This window comes from Opisthocomus hoazin, chromosome 4 (assembly GCF_030867145.1).
Source record: "Opisthocomus hoazin isolate bOpiHoa1 chromosome 4, bOpiHoa1.hap1, whole genome shotgun sequence".
NCBI classification, from domain to species: Eukaryota; Metazoa; Chordata; class Aves; order Opisthocomiformes; family Opisthocomidae; genus Opisthocomus; species Opisthocomus hoazin.
In genome coordinates this window covers 31,299,699-31,316,654 of record NC_134417.1, presented here as the reverse complement: position 1 = coordinate 31,316,654, position 16,956 = coordinate 31,299,699, and positions in this window count along the sequence as shown.

Here is a 16,956-nt window from a genome sequence, read left to right as displayed (position 1 = left end):
AACCCTGTGTTCTTAGCACAGCGCAGGAGAGAGGGTTAAGGTGGTGTTGGGTGGCCCCTGTCAGCATTATGGCCGGCTCCTTCTCTCCCGCAGCACCTGCCAGAGCTGTCCTCACTGCACAGAAAGGCTCTGCTCAGGTGCTGGAGCCTACAGAAGCTTGTCTGGGAGGGGGTCGTGGGCCAGTAAGGTAGGGCTCTCTCTCTCCTCTTTGCACAGGGATCCTGGATGTGTGGAAGGGGGATGTTCCAGGACTGGGATCTGGAGCTGTGGGCTGCCAAGAGCACGAGGTGGGCTTTCTGGGCAGAGAGCCAGGCCTCTGGGACAAGGGCGGCCCTGGGCAAGGACCTGCATCTGGGCAAGGGGAGGTGAGCCCCAAGAGTGGAGGGGGCCCAGCAGTATCAGGCTGACTTGCCAGGCAAAGCACGCGCCGGGGCAGGTTTGGGCGGTTGCCACAGGGCTGCCTGTGCTGTTGGGGCTGCACTTGTAGCACGCTCCTACCTGGCAGGTGTTGATGCCGCCCTGCGGATAGCCAGCACACAAGCTGTGGCTGTGGATGGCCCCTCGGGACCAGCGGCTGCTGCTGCAGAGCTTGACGTCGATGAGGTGGTCCTTGGCCTCCTGCAGGACATCACTTGGTCCCCCAGCTGTCAGCACAGAAAGGAGTTAACAGCCAGCAGCTCGCTGCCAGTTCTCCCCCTACCACCACCCTCGCGTCTGGCTGAAGCCCTGCCCTAGGGCTGGGCTTTGCATCTCCAGAGGCACTGTGCCGCTGTCTCCCTTCTGTCTTGCTTTGGCTAATGGGCCAGGCCCACCTCTCCACCGGCATGCATCCCACAGCCCGACCCTGGCTTTCGCCTCTGCTGTCAGGAAGCCCACCCCGCCTCCCCAGTGTGCCCGGCCTGCGCTCAGGACACCACTCCCTTTTGGGAACTCACATCTTGCAGTCGTGGAACCCCAGCCACTGACGCAGCAGGCTCACAGCTGCGACACTCTCAGCGAGGCGTCGGGCACACAGGCAAGCTGCACGTAGGAGCCGCACTGGACAGGCTGGTCCAATTCCACCAACGCAATGTCGTTTGTGTCTGTGATATTGCTGTAGTGCTCGTGACCCAGCAGCCGCTTAACAATGCGCACTTGGGCCTCAGGGCCCAGCTGAGGCAAGTGGGTGGCCCCGATCACCACGCGCCACACGGTGATGTGCCTGCAAGGCAGGTGGAGAGAGGGGTCAGAGGGAGCGCAGCCACGTGCTGCAGCAGCCCAGCAGTTGCCTGCCTTCTGCTGCACAGGGCAGAGAGGAAGGCAGCGCTACGGAGGGTGCGACTGCCCTAGCACGCCTTCGGCACGAGCAGTGTCGAGCGGGAGGCTGCTAGGAAGCCGTGGCGTGAGCCTAGCCCTCTCCCGAGCAGTCTCTCAGCTGGGCTTGGGAGTGCCCAGGCACTGGGCGCGCTGCAAGGAAGCGGCATGGCAGTAGCACGTGGTGCTGTGCACCGGGCAGCTGCTAGTGCTGTGCGGCTGTTGCCTGGTCCTCCTTAGGTGGCCGTAATGAAGCAGTGGGCTGCTGTGAGCACCCACTGTGGGCGATGAGCGACCTCCGCAGACATGCCCCGTGCCTGTTATCCTGGGATCCTGGATGCTGACGATCCAGGGCCAGGCCCCTGGCTGGGCATTGGTGCCACCCACGACGCGTGACATGCCGTAGTCAGCAGCCATGGGCCGGAGCCCGCAGGGCCCTCTGTAAGCAGAAACTCAATTCATGTCCTGCTCGGTGGCTTGCTGCTGTTCAGGCTGAAGGTCAGCCCCCTTCCGCCCCCCACCCCCACTGGGCGCTGAATGGACAGCAGGGCCGGGGAACCCTGTGTTCTTAGCACAGCGCAGGAGAGAGGGTTAAGGTGGTGTTGGGTGGCCCCTGTCAGCATTATGGCCGGCTCCTTCTCTCCCGCAGCACCTGCCAGAGCTGTCCTCACTGCACAGAAAGGCTCTGCTCAGGTGCTGGAGCCTACAGAAGCTTGTCTGGGAGGGGGTCGTGGGCCAGTAAGGTAGGGCTTTCTCTCTCCTCTTTGCACAGGGATCCTGGATGTGTGGAAGGGGGATGTTCCAGGACTGGGATCTGGAGCTGTGGGCTGCCAAGAGCACGAGGTGGGCTTTCTGGGCAGAGAGCCAGGCCTCTGGGACAAGGGCGGCCCTGGGCAAGAACCTGCATCTGGGCAAGGGGAGGTGAGCCCCAAGAGTGGAGGGGGCCCAGCAGTATCAGGCTGACTTGCCAGGCAAAGCACGCGCTGGGGCAGGTTTGGGCGGTTGCCACAGGGCTGCCTGTGCTGTTGGGGCTGCACTTGTAGCACGCTCCTACCTGGCAGGTGTCGATGCCGCCCTGCGGATAGCCAGCACACAAGCTGTGGCTGTGGATGGCCCCTCGGGACCAGCGGCTGCTGCTGCAGAGCTTGACGTCGATGAGGCGGTCCTTGGCCTCCTGCAGGACATCACTTGGTCCCCCAGCTGTCAGCACAGAAAGGAGTTAACAGCCAGCAGCTCGCTGCCAGTTCTCCCCCTACCACCACCCTCGCGTCTGGCTGAAGCCCTGCCCTAGGGCTGGGCTTTGCATCTCCAGAGGCACTGTGCCGCTGTCTCCCTTCTGTCTTGCTTTGGCTAATGGGCCAGGCCCAACTCTCCACCGGCATGCATCCCGCAGCCCGGGCCTGGCTTTCGCCTCTGCTGTCAGGAAGCCCACCCCGCCTCCCCAGCGTGCCCGGCCTGCGCTCAGGACACCACTCCCTTTTGGGAACTCACATCTTGCAGTCGTGGAACCCCAGCCACTGACGCAGCAGGCTCTCAGCTGCGACACTCTCAGCGAGGTGTCGGGCACACAGGCAAGCTGCACGTAGGAGCCGCACTGGACAGGCTGGTCCAATTCCAGCAACGCAATGTCGTTCGTGTCCGTGATATTGCTGTAGTGCTCGTGACCCAGCAGCCGCTTAACAGTGCGCACTTGGGCCTCAGGGCCCAGCTGAGGCAAGTGGGTGGCCCCGATCACCACGCGCCACACGGTGATGTGCCTGCAAGGCAGGTGGAGAGAGGGGTCAGAGGGAGCGCAGCCACGTGCTGCAGCAGCCCAGCAGTTGCCTGCCTTCTGCTGCACAGGGCAGAGAGGAAGGCAGCGCTACGGAGGGTGCGACTGCCCTAGCACGCCTTCGGCACGAGCAGTGTCGAGCGGGAGGCTGCTAGGAAGCCGTGGCGTGAGCCCAGCCCTCTCCCGAGCAGTCTCTCAGCTGGGCTTGGGAGTGCCCAGGCACTGGGCGCGCTGCAAGGAAGCGGCATGGCAGTAGCACGTGGTGCTGTGCACCGGGCAGCTGCTAGTGCTGTGCGGCTGTTCCCTGGTCCTCCTTACGTGGCCGTAATGAAGCAGTGGGCTGCTGTGAGCACCCACTGTGGGCGATGAGCGACCTCCGCAGACATGCCCCGTGCCTGTTATCCTGGGATCCTGGATGCTGACGATCCAGGGCCAGGCCCCTGGCTGGGCATTGGTGCCACCCACGACGCGTGACATGCCGTAGTCAGCAGCCATGGGCCGGAGCCCGCAGGGCCCTCTGTAAGCAGAAACTCAATTCATGTCCTGCTCGGTGGCTTGCTGCTGTTCAGGCTGAAGGTCAGCCCCCTTCCGCCCCCCACCCCCACCGGGCGCTGCATGGACAGCAGGGCCGGGGAACCCTGTGTTCTTAGCACAGCGCAGGAGAGAGGGTTAAGGTGGTGTTGGGTGGCCCCTGTCAGCATTATGGCCGGCTCCTTCTCTCCCGCAGCACCTGCCAGAGCTGTCCTCACTGCACAGAAAGGCTCTGCTCAGGTGCTGGAGCCTACAGAAGCTTGTCTGGGAGGGGGTCGTGGGCCAGTAAGGTAGGGCTCTCTCTCTCCTCTTTGCACAGGGATCCTGGATGTGTGGAAGGGGGATGTTCCAGGACTGGGATCTGGAGCTGTGGGCTGCCAAGAGCACGAGGTGGGCTTTCTGGGCAGAGAGCCAGGCCTCTGGGACAAGGGCGGCCCTGGGCAAGGACCTGCATCTGGGCAAGGGGAGGTGAGCCCCAAGAGTGGAGGGGGCCCAGCAGTATCAGGCTGACTTGCCAGGCAAAGCACGCGCCGGGGCAGGTTTGGGCAGTTGCCACAGGGCTGCCTGTGCTGTTGGGGCTGCACTTGTAGCACGCTCCTACCTGGCAGGTGTCGATGCCGCCCTGCGGATAGCCAGCACACAAGCTGTGGCTGTGGATGGCCCCTCGGGACCAGCGGCTGCTGCTGCAGAGCTTGACGTCGATGAGGTGGTCCTTGGCCTCCTGCAGGACATCACTTGGTCCCCCAGCTATCAGCACAGAAAGGAGTTAACAGCCAGCAGCTCACTGCCAGTTCTCCCCCTGCCACCACCCTCGCGTCTGGCTGAAGCCCTGCCCTAGGGCTGGGCTTTGCATCTCCAGAGGCACTGTGCCGCTGTCTCCCTTCTGTCTTGCTTTGGCTAATGGGCCAGGCCCACCTCTCCACCGGCATGCATCCCGCAGCCCGGCCCTGGCTTTCGCCTCTGCTGTCAGGAAGCCCACCCCGCCTCCCCAGTGTGCCCGGCCTGTGCTCAGGACACCACTCCCTTTTGGGAACTCACATCTTGCAGTCGTTTAACCCCAGCCACTGACGCAGCAGGCTCTCAGCTGCGACACTTCAGCGAGGTGTCGGGCACACAGGCAAGCTGCACGTAGGAGCCGCACTGGACAGGCTGGTCCAATTCCAGCAACGCAATGTCGTTCGTGTCCGTGATATTGCTGTAGTGCTCGTGACTCAGCAGCCGCTTAACAGTGCGCACTTGGGCCTCAGGGCCCAGCTGAGGCAAGTGGGTGGCCCCGATCACCACGCGCCACACGGTGATGTGCCTGCAAGGCAGGTGGAGAGAGGGGTCAGAGGGAGCGCAGCCACGTGCTGCAGCAGCCCAGCAGTTCCCGGCCTTCTGCTGCACAGGGCAGAGAGGAAGGCAGCGCTACGGAGGGTGCGACTGCCCTAGCACGCCTTCGGCACGAGCAGTGTCGAGCGGGAGGCTGCTAGAAAGCCGTGGCGTGAGCCTAGCCCTCTCCCGAGCAGTCTCTCAGCTGGGCTTGGGAGTGCCCAGGCACTGGGCGCGCTGCAAGGAAGCGGCATGGCAGTAGCACGTGGTGCTGTGCACCGGGCAGCTGCTAGTGCTGTGCGGCTGTTGCCTGGTCCTCCTTAGGTGGCCGTAATGAAGCAGTGGGCTGCTGTGAGCACCCACTGTGGGCGATGAGCGACCTCCGCAGACATGCCCCGTGCCTGTTATCCTGGGATCCTGGATGCTGACGATCCAGGGCCAGGCCCCTGGCTGGGCATTGGTGCCACCCACGACGCGTGACATGCCGTAGTCAGCAGCCATGGGCCGGAGCCCGCAGGGCCCTCTGTAAGCAGAAACTCAATTCATGTCCTGCTCGGTGGCTTGCTGCTGTTCAGGCTGAAGGTCAGCCCCCTTCCGCCCCCCACCCCCACCGGGCGCTGCATGGACAGCAGGGCCGGGGAACCCTGTGTTCTTAGCACAGCGCAGGAGAGAGGGTTAAGGTGGTGTTGGGTGGCCCCTGTCAGCATTATGGCCGGCTCCTTCTCTCCCGCAGCACCTGCCAGAGCTGTCCTCACTGCACAGAAAGGCTCTGCTCAGGTGCTGGAGCCTACAGAAGCTTGTCTGGGAGGGGGTCGTGGGCCAGTAAGGTAGGGCTTTCTCTCTCCTCTTTGCACAGGGATCCTGGATGTGTGGAAGGGGGATGTTCCAGGACTGGGATCTGGAGCTGTGGGCTGCCAAGAGCACGAGGTGGGCTTTCTGGGCAGAGAGCCAGGCCTCTGGGACAAGGGCGGCCCTGGGCAAGAACCTGCATCTGGGCAAGGGGAGGTGAGCCCCAAGAGTGGAGGGGGCCCAGCAGTATCAGGCTGACTTGCCAGGCAAAGCACGCGCTGGGGCAGGTTTGGGCGGTTGCCACAGGGCTGCCTGTGCTGTTGGGGCTGCACTTGTAGCACGCTCCTACCTGGCAGGTGTCGATGCCGCCCTGCGGATAGCCAGCACACAAGCTGTGGCTGTGGATGGCCCCTCGGGACCAGCGGCTGCTGCTGCAGAGCTTGACGTCGATGAGGCGGTCCTTGGCCTCCTGCAGGACATCACTTGGTCCCCCAGCTGTCAGCACAGAAAGGAGTTAACAGCCAGCAGCTCGCTGCCAGTTCTCCCCCTACCACCACCCTCGCGTCTGGCTGAAGCCCTGCCCTAGGGCTGGGCTTTGCATCTCCAGAGGCACTGTGCCGCTGTCTCCCTTCTGTCTTGCTTTGGCTAATGGGCCAGGCCCAACTCTCCACCGGCATGCATCCCGCAGCCCGGGCCTGGCTTTCGCCTCTGCTGTCAGGAAGCCCACCCCGCCTCCCCAGCGTGCCCGGCCTGCGCTCAGGACACCACTCCCTTTTGGGAACTCACATCTTGCAGTCGTGGAACCCCAGCCACTGACGCAGCAGGCTCTCAGCTGCGACACTCTCAGCGAGGTGTCGGGCACACAGGCAAGCTGCACGTAGGAGCCGCACTGGACAGGCTGGTCCAATTCCAGCAACGCAATGTCGTTCGTGTCCGTGATATTGCTGTAGTGCTCGTGACCCAGCAGCCGCTTAACAGTGCGCACTTGGGCCTCAGGGCCCAGCTGAGGCAAGTGGGTGGCCCCGATCACCACGCGCCACACGGTGATGTGCCTGCAAGGCAGGTGGAGAGAGGGGTCAGAGGGAGCGCAGCCACGTGCTGCAGCAGCCCAGCAGTTCCCGGCCTTCTGCTGCACAGGGCAGAGAGGAAGGCAGCGCTACGGAGGGTGCGACTGCCCTAGCACGCCTTCGGCACGAGCAGTGTCGAGCGGGAGGCTGCTAGGAAACCGTGGCGTGAGCCCAGCCCTCTCCCGAGCAGTCTCTCAGCTGGGCTTGGGAGTGCCCAGGCACTGGGCGCGCTGCAAGGAAGCGGCATGGCAGTAGCACGTGGTGCTGTGCACCGGGCAGCTGCTAGTGCTGTGCGGCTGTTCCCTGGTCCTCCTTAGGTGGCCGTAATGAAGCAGTGGGCTGCTGTGAGCACCCACTGTGGGCGATGAGCGACCTCCGCAGACATGCCCCGTGCCTGTTATCCTGGGATCCTGGATGCTGACGATCCAGGGCCAGGCCCCTGGCTGGGCATTGGTGCCACCCACGACGCGTGACATGCCGTAGTCAGCAGCCATGGGCCGGAGCCCGCAGGGCCCTCTGTAAGCAGAAACTCAATTCATGTCCTGCTCGGTGGCTTGCTGCTGTTCAGGCTGAAGGTCAGCCCCCTTCCGCCCCCCACCCCCACCGGGCGCTGCATGGACAGCAGGGCCGGGGAACCCTGTGTTCTTAGCACAGCGCAGGAGAGAGGGTTAAGGTGGTGTTGGGTGGCCCCTGTCAGCATTATGGCCGGCTCCTTCTCTCCCGCAGCACCTGCCAGAGCTGTCCTCACTGCACAGAAAGGCTCTGCTCAGGTGCTGGAGCCTACAGAAGCTTGTCTGGGAGGGGGTCGTGGGCCAGTAAGGTAGGGCTCTCTCTCTCCTCTTTGCACAGGGATCCTGGATGTGTGGAAGGGGGATGTTCCAGGACTGGGATCTGGAGCTGTGGGCTGCCAAGAGCACGAGGTGGGCTTTCTGGGCAGAGAGCCAGGCCTCTGGGACAAGGGCGGCCCTGGGCAAGGACCTGCATCTGGGCAAGGGGAGGTGAGCCCCAAGAGTGGAGGGGGCCCAGCAGTATCAGGCTGACTTGCCAGGCAAAGCACGCGCTGGGGCAGGTTTGGGCGGTTGCCACAGGGCTGCCTATGCTGTTGGGGCTGCACTTGTAGCACGCTCCTACCTGGCAGGTGTCGATGCCGCCCTGCGGATAGCCAGCACACAAGCTGTGGCTGTGGATGGCCCCTCGGGACCAGCGGCTGCTGCTGCAGAGCTTGACGTCGATGAGGCGGTCCTTGGCCTCCTGCAGGACATCACTTGGTCCCCCAGCTGTCAGCACAGAAAGGAGTTAACAGCCAGCAGCTCGCTGCCAGTTCTCCCCCTACCACCACCCTCGCGTCTGGCTGAAGCCCTGCCCTAGGGCTGGGCTTTGCATCTCCAGAGGCACTGTGCCGCTGTCTCCCTTCTGTCTTGCTTTGGCTAATGGACCAGGCCCACCTCTCCACCGGCATGCATCCCGCAGCCCGGGCCTGGCTTTCGCCTCTGCTGTCAGGAAGCCCACCCCGCCTCCCCAGTGTGCCCAGCCTGCGCTCAGGACACCACTCCCTTTTGGGAACTCACATCTTGCAGTCGTGGAACCCCAGCCACTGACGCAGCAGGCTCTCAGCTGCGACACTCTCAGCGAGGTGTCGGGCACACAGGCAAGCTGCACGTAGGAGCCGCACTGGACAGGCTGGTCCAATTCCAGCAACGCAATGTCGTTCGTGTCCGTGATATTGCTGTAGTGCTCGTGACTCAGCAGCCGCTTAACAGTGCGCACTTGGGCCTCAGGGCCCAGCTGAGGCAAGTGGGTGGCCCCGATCACCACGCGCCACACGGTGATGTGCCTGCAAGGCAGGTGGAGAGAGGGGTCAGAGGGAGCGCAGCCACGTGCTGCAGCAGCCCAGCAGTTCCCTGCCTTCTGCTGCACAGGGCAGAGAGGAAGGCAGCGCTACGGAGGGTGCGACTGCCCTAGCACGCCTTCGGCACGAGCAGTGTCGAGCGGGAGGCTGCTAGGAAGCCGTGGCGTGAGCCCAGCCCTCTCCTGAGCAGTCTCTCAGCTGGGCTTGGGAGTGCCCAGGCACTGGGCGCGCTGCAAGGAAGCGGCATGGCAGTAGCACGTGGTGCTGTGCACCGGGCAGCTGCTAGTGCTGTGCGGCTGTTGCCTGGTCCTCCTTAGGTGGCCGTAATGAAGCAGTGGGCTGCTGTGAGCACCCACTGTGGGCGATGAGCGACCTCCGCAGACATGCCCCGTGCCTGTTATCCTGGGATCCTGGATGCTGACGATCCAGGGCCAGGCCCCTGGCTGGGCATTGGTGCCACCCACGACGCGTGACATGCCGTAGTCAGCAGCCATGGGCCGGAGCCCCCAGGGCCCTCTGTAAGCAGAAACTCAATTCATGTCCTGCTCGGTGGCTTGCTGCTGTTCAGGCTGAAGGTCAGCCCCCTTCCGCCCCCCACCCCCACCGGGCGCTGCATGGACAGCAGGGCCGGGGAACCCTGTGTTCTTAGCACAGCGCAGGAGAGAGGGTTAAGGTGGTGTTGGGTGGCCCCTGTCAGCATTATGGCCGGCTCCTTCTCTCCCGCAGCACCTGCCAGAGCTGTCCTCACTGCACAGAAAGGCTCTGCTCAGGTGCTGGAGCCTACAGAAGCTTGTCTGGGAGGGGGTCGTGGGCCAGTAAGGTAGGGCTCTCTCTCTCCTCTTTGCACAGGGATCCTGGATGTGTGGAAGGGGGATGTTCCAGGACTGGGATCTGGAGCTGTGGGCTGCCAAGAGCACGAGGTGGGCTTTCTGGGCAGAGAGCCAGGCCTCTGGGACAAGGGCGGCCCTGGGCAAGGACCTGCATCTGGGCAAGGGGAGGTGAGCCCCAAGAGTGGAGGGGGCCCAGCAGTATCAGGCTGACTTGCCAGGCAAAGCACGCACCGGGGCAGGTTTGGGCGGTTGCCACAGGGCTGCCTGTGCTGTTGGGGCTGCACTTGTAGCACGCTCCTACCTGGCAGGTGTCGATGCCGCCCTGCGGATAGCCAGCACACAAGCTGTGGCTGTGGATGGCCCCTCGGGACCAGCGGCTGCTGCTGCAGAGCTTGACGTCGATGAGGTGGTCCTTGGCCTCCTGCAGGACATCACTTGGTCCCCCAGCTGTCAGCACAGAAAGGAGTTAACAGCCAGCAGCTCGCTGCCAGTTCTCCCCCTACCACCACCCTCGCGTCTGGCTGAAGCCCTGCCCTAGGGCTGGGCTTTGCATCTCCAGAGGCACTGTGCCGCTGTCTCCCTTCTGTCTTGCTTTGGCTAATGGGCCAGGCCCACCTCTCCACCGGCATGCATCCCGCAGCCCGGCCCTGGCTTTCGCCTCTGCTGTCAGGAAGCCCACCCCGCCTCCCCAGTGTGCCCGGCCTGCGCTCAGGACACCACTCCCTTTTGGGAACTCACATCTTGCAGTCGTTTAACCCCAGCCACTGACGCAGCAGGCTCTCAGCTGCGACACTCTCAGCGAGGTGTCGGGCACACAGGCAAGCTGCACGTAGGAGCCGCACTGGACAGGCTGGTCCAATTCCAGCAACGCAATGTCGTTCGTGTCCGTGATATTGCTGTAGTGCTCGTGACTCAGCAGCCGCTTAACAGTGCGCACTTGGGCCTCAGGGCCCAGCTGAGGCAAGTGGGTGGCCCCGATCACCACGCGCCACACGGTGATGTGCCTGCAAGGCAGGTGGAGAGAGGGGTCAGAGGGAGCGCAGCCACGTGCTGCAGCAGCCCAGCAGTTCCCGGCCTTCTGCTGCACAGGGCAGAGAGGAAGGCAGCGCTACGGAGGGTGCGACTGCCCTAGCACGCCTTCGGCACGAGCAGTGTCGAGCGGGAGGCTGCTAGGAAGCCGTGGCGTGAGCCTAGCCCTCTCCCGAGCAGTCTCTCAGCTGGGCTTGGGAGTGCCCAGGCACTGGGCGCGCTGCAAGGAAGCGGCATGGCAGTAGCACGTGGTGCTGTGCACCGGGCAGCTGCTAGTGCTGTGCGGCTGTTGCCTGGTCCTCCTTAGGTGGCCGTAATGAAGCAGTGGGCTGCTGTGAGCACCCACTGTGGGCGATGAGCGACCTCCGCAGACATGCCCCGTGCCTGTTATCCTGGGATCCTGGATGCTGACGATCCAGGGCCAGGCCCCTGGCTGGGCATTGGTGCCACCCACGACGCGTGACATGCCATAGTCAGCAGCCATGGGCCGGAGCCCGCAGGGCCCTCTGTAAGCAGAAACTCAATTCATGTCCTGCTCGGTGGCTTGCTGCTGTTCAGGCTGAAGGTCAGCCCCCTTCCGCCCCCCACCCCCACCGGGCGCTGAATGGACAGCAGGGCCGGGGAACCCTGTGTTCTTAGCACAGCGCAGGAGAGAGGGTTAAGGTGGTGTTGGGTGGCCCCTGTCAGCATTATGGCCGGCTCCTTCTCTCCCGCAGCACCTGCCAGAGCTGTCCTCACTGCACAGAAAGGCTCTGCTCAGGTGCTGGAGCCTACAGAAGCTTGTCTGGGAGGGGGTCGTGGGCCAGTAAGGTAGGGCTCTCTCTCTCCTCTTTGCACAGGGATCCTGGATGTGTGGAAGGGGGATGTTCCAGGACTGGGATCTGGAGCTGTGGGCTGCCAAGAGCACGAGGTGGGCTTTCTGGGCAGAGAGCCAGGCCTCTGGGACAAGGGCGGCCCTGGGCAAGGACCTGCATCTGGGCAAGGGGAGGTGAGCCCCAAGAGTGGAGGGGGCCCAGCAGTATCAGGCTGACTTGCCAGGCAAAGCACGCGCCGGGGCAGGTTTGGGCAGTTGCCACAGGGCTGCCTGTGCTGTTGGGGCTGCACTTGTAGCACGCTCCTACCTGGCAGGTGTCGATGCCGCCCTGCGGATAGCCAGCACACAAGCTGTGGCTGTGGATGGCCCCTCGGGACCAGCGGCTGCTGCTGCAGAGCTTGACGTCGATGAGGTGGTCCTTGGCCTCCTGCAGGACATCACTTGGTCCCCCAGCTATCAGCACAGAAAGGAGTTAACAGCCAGCAGCTCACTGCCAGTTCTCCCCCTACCACCACCCTCGCGTCTGGCTGAAGCCCTGCCCTAGGGCTGGGCTTTGCATCTCCAGAGGCACTGTGCCGCTGTCTCCCTTCTGTCTTGCTTTGGCTAATGGGCCAGGCCCACCTCTCCACCGGCATGCATCCCACAGCCCGACCCTGGCTTTCGCCTCTGCTGTCAGGAAGCCCACCCCGCCTCCCCAGTGTGCCCGGCCTGCGCTCAGGACACCACTCCCTTTTGGGAACTCACATCTTGCAGTCGTGGAACCCCAGCCACTGACGCAGCAGGCTCTCAGCTGCGACACTTCAGCGAGGTGTCGGGCACACAGGCAAGCTGCACGTAGGAGCCGCACTGGACAGGCTGGTCCAATTCCAGCAATTACAGCAACGCAATGTCGTTCGTGATATTGCTGTAGTGCTCGTGACTCAGCAGCCGCTTAACAGTGCGCACTTGGGCCTCAGGGCCCAGCTGAGGCAAGTGGGTGGCCCCGATCACCACGCGCCACACGGTGATGTGCCTGCAAGGCAGGTGGAGAGAGGGGTCAGAAGGAGCGCAGCCACGTGCTGCAGCAGCCCAGCAGTTCCCGGCCTTCTGCTGCACAGGGCAGAGAGGAAGGCAGCGCTACGGAGGGTGCGACTGCCCTAGCACGCCTTCGGCACGAGCAGTGTCGAGCGGGAGGCTGCTAGGAAGCCGTGGCGTGAGCCTAGCCCTCTCCCGAGCAGTCTCTCAGCTGGGCTTGGGAGTGCCCAGGCACTGGGCGCGCTGCAAGGAAGCGGCATGGCAGTAGCACGTGGTGCTGTGCACCGGGCAGCTGCTAGTGCTGTGCGGCTGTTGCCTGGTCCTCCTTAGGTGGCCGTAATGAAGCAGTGGGCTGCTGTGAGCACCCACTGTGGGCGATGAGCGACCTCCGCAGACATGCCCCGTGCCTGTTATCCTGGGATCCTGGATGCTGACGATCCAGGGCCAGGCCCCTGGCTGGGCATTGGTGCCACCCACGACGCGTGACATGCCGTAGTCAGCAGCCATGGGCCGGAGCCCGCAGGGCCCTCTGTAAGCAGAAACTCAATTCATGTCCTGCTCGGTGGCTTGCTGCTGTTCAGGCTGAAGGTCAGCCCCCTTCCACCCCCCACCCCCACCGGGCGCTGCATGGACAGCAGGGCCGGGGAACCCTGTGTTCTTAGCACAGCACAGGAGAGAGGGTTAAGGTGGTGTTGGGTGGCCCCTGTCAGCATTATGGCCGGCTCCTTCTCTCCCGCAGCACCTGCCAGAGCTGTCCTCACTGCACAGAAAGGCTCTGCTCAGGTGCTGGAGCCTACAGAAGCTTGTCTGGGAGGGGGTCGTGGGCCAGTAAGGTAGGGCTCTCTCTCTCCTCTTTGCACAGGGATCCTGGATGTGTGGAAGGGGGATGTTCCAGGACTGGGATCTGGAGCTGTGGGCTGCCAAGAGCACGAGGTGGGCTTTCTGGGCAGAGAGCCAGGCCTCTGGGACAAGGGCGGCCCTGGGCAAGGACCTGCATCTGGGCAAGGGGAGGTGAGCCCCAAGAGTGGAGGGGGCCCAGCAGTATCAGGCTGACTTGCCAGGCAAAGCACGCGCTGGGGCAGGTTTGGGCGGTTGCCACAGGGCTGCCTGTGCTGTTGGGGCTGCACTTGTAGCACGCTCCTACCTGGCAGGTGTCGATGCCGCCCTGCGGATAGCCAGCACACAAGCTGTGGCTGTGGATGGCCCCTCGGGACCAGCGGCTGCTGCTGCAGAGCTTGACGTCGATGAGGCGGTCCTTGGCCTCCTGCAGGACATCACTTGGTCCCCCAGCTATCAGCACAGAAAGGAGTTAACAGCCAGCAGCTCGCTGCCAGTTCTCCCCCTACCACCACCCTCGCGTCTGGCTGAAGCCCTGCCCTAGGGCTGGGCTTTGCATCTCCAGAGGCACTGTGCCGCTGTCTCCCTTCTGTCTTGCTTTGGCTAATGGACCAGGCCCACCTCTCCACCGGCATGCATCCCGCAGCCCGGCCCTGGCTTTCGCCTCTGCTGTCAGGAAGCCCACCCCGCCTCCCCAGTGTGCCCAGCCTGCGCTCAGGACACCACTCCCTTTTGGGAACTCACATCTTGCAGTCGTGGAACCCCAGCCACTGACGCAGCAGGCTCTCAGCTGCGACACTCTCAGCGAGGTGTCGGGCACACAGGCAAGCTGCACGTAGGAGCCGCACTGGACAGGCTGGTCCAATTCCAGCAACGCAATGTCGTTCGTGTCCGTGATATTGCTGTAGTGCTCGTGACCCAGCAGCCGCTTAACAATGCGCACTTGGGCCTCAGGGCCCAGCTGAGGCAAGTGGGTGGCCCCGATCACCACGCGCCACACGGTGATGTGCCTGCAAGGCAGGTGGAGAGAGGGGTCAGAGGGAGCGCAGCCACGTGCTGCAGCAGCCCAGCAGTTCCCTGCCTTCTGCTGCACAGGGCAGAGAGGAAGGCAGCGCTACGGAGGGTGCGACTGCCCTAGCACGCCTTCGGCACGAGCAGTGTCGAGCGGGAGGCTGCTAGGAAGCCGTGGCATGAGCCCAGCCCTCTCCCGAGCAGTCTCTCAGCTGGGCTTGGGAGTGCCCAGGCACTGGGCGCGCTGCAAGGAAGCGGCATGGCAGTAGCACGTGGTGCTGTGCACCGGGCAGCTGCTAGTGCTGTGCAGCTGTTCCCTGGTCCTCCTTACGTGGCCGTAATGAAGCAGTGGGCTGCTGTGAGCACCCACTGTGGGCGATGAGCGACCTCCGCAGACATGCCCCGTGCCTGTTATCCTGGGATCCTGGATGCTGACGATCCAGGGCCAGGCCCCTGGCTGGGCATTGGTGCCACCCACGACGCGTGACATGCCGTAGTCAGCAGCCATGGGCCGGAGCCCGCAGGGCCCTCTGTAAGCAGAAACTCAATTCATGTCCTGCTGGGTGGCTTGCTGCTGTTCAGGCTGAAGGTCAGCCCCCTTCCGCCCCCCACCCCCACTGGGCGCTGAATGGACAGCAGGGCCGGGGAACCCTGTGTTCTTAGCACAGCGCAGGAGAGAGGGTTAAGGTGGTGTTGGGTGGCCCCTGTCAGCATTATGGCCGGCTCCTTCTCTCCCGCAGCACCTGCCAGAGCTGTCCTCACTGCACAGAAAGGCTCTGCTCAGGTGCTGGAGCCTACAGAAGCTTGTCTGGGAGGGGGTCGTGGGCCAGTAAGGTAGGGCTCTCTCTCTCCTCTTTGCACAGGGATCCTGGATGTGTGGAAGGGGGATGTTCCAGGACTGGGATCTGGAGCTGTGGGCTGCCAAGAGCACGAGGTGGGCTTTCTGGGCAGAGAGCCAGGCCTCTGGGACAAGGGCAGCCCTGGGCAAGGACCTGCATCTGGGCAAGGGGAGGTGAGCCCCAAGAGTGGAGGGGGCCCAGCAGTATCAGGCTGACTTGCCAGGCAAAGCACGCGCTGGGGCAGGTTTGGGCGGTTGCCACAGGGCTGCCTGTGCTGTTGGGGCTGCACTTGTAGCACGCTCCTACCTGGCAGGTGTCGATGCCGCCCTGCGGATAGCCAGCACACAAGCTGTGGCTGTGGATGGCCCCTCGGGACCAGCGGCTGCTGCTGCAGAGCTTGACGTCGATGAGGTGGTCCTTGGCCTCCTGCAGGACATCACTTGGTCCCCCAGCTGTCAGCACAGAAAGGAGTTAACAGCCAGCAGCTCGCTGCCAGTTCTCCCCCTACCACCACCCTCGCGTCTGGCTGAAGCCCTGCCCTAGGGCTGGGCTTTGCATCTCCAGAGGCACTGTGCCGCTGTCTCCCTTCTGTCTTGCTTTGGCTAATGGGCCAGGCCCACCTCTCCACCGGCATGCATCCCGCAGCCCGACCCTGGCTTTCGCCTCTGCTGTCAGGAAGCCCACCCCGCCTCCCCAGTGTGCCCGGCCTGCGCTCAGGACACCACTCCCTTTTGGGAACTCACATCTTGCAGTCGTGGAACCCCAGCCACTGACGCAGCAGGCTCTCAGCTGCGACACTCTCAGCGAGGCGTCGGGCACACAGGCAAGCTGCACGTAGGAGCCGCACTGGACAGGCTGGTCCAATTCCAGCAACACAATGTCGTTCGTGTCTGTGATATTGCTGTAGTGCTCGTGACCCAGCAGCCGCTTAACAGTGCGCACTTGGGCCTCAGGGCCCAGCTGAGGCAAGTGGGTGGCCCCGATCACCACGCGCCACACGGTGATGTGCCTGCAAGGCAGGTGGAGAGAGGGGTCAGAGGGAGCGCAGCCACGTGCTGCAGCAGCCCAGCAGTTGCCTGCCTTCTGCTGCACAGGGCAGAGAGGAAGGCAGCGCTACGGAGGGTGCGACTGCCCTAGCTCGCCTTGGGCACGAGCAGTGTCGAGCAGGAGGCTGCTAGGAAGCCGTGGCGTGAGCCCAGCCCTCTCCCGAGCAGTCTCTCAGCTGGGCTTGGGAGTGCCCAGGCACTGGGCACGCTGCAAGGAAGCGGCATGGCAGTAGCACGTGGTGCTGTGCACTGGGCAGCTGCTAGTGCTGTGCGGCTGTTCCCTGGTCCTCCTTACGTGGCCGTAATGAAGCAGTGGGCTGCTGTGAGCACCCACTGTGGGCGATGAGCGACCTCCGCAGACATGCCCCGTGCCTGTTATCCTGGGATCCTGGATGCTGACGATCCAGGGCCAGGCCCCTGGCTGGGCATTGGTGCCACCCACGACGCGTGACATGCCGTAGTCAGCAGCCATGGGCCGGAGCCCGCAGGGCCCTCTGTAAGCAGAAACTCAATTCATGTCCTGCTCGGTGGCTTGCTGCTGTTTAGGCTGAAGGTCAGCCCCCTTCCGCCCCCCACCCCCACTGGGCGCTGAATGGACAGCAGGGCCGGGGAACCCTGTGTTCTTAGCACAGCGCAGGAGAGAGGGTTAAGGTGGTGTTGGGTGGCCCCTGTCAGCATTATGGCCGGCTCCTTCTCTCCCGCAGCACCTGCCAAAGCTGTCCTCACTGCACAGAAAGGCTCTGCTCAGGTGCTGGAGCCTACAGAAGCTTGTCTGGGAGGGGGTCATGGGCCAGTAAGGTAGGGCTCTCTCTCTCCTCTTTGCACAGGGATCCTGGATGTGTGGAAGGGGGATGTTCCAGGACTGGGATCTGGAGCTGTGGGCTGCCAAGAGCACGAGGTGGGCTTTCTGGGCAGAGAGCCAGGC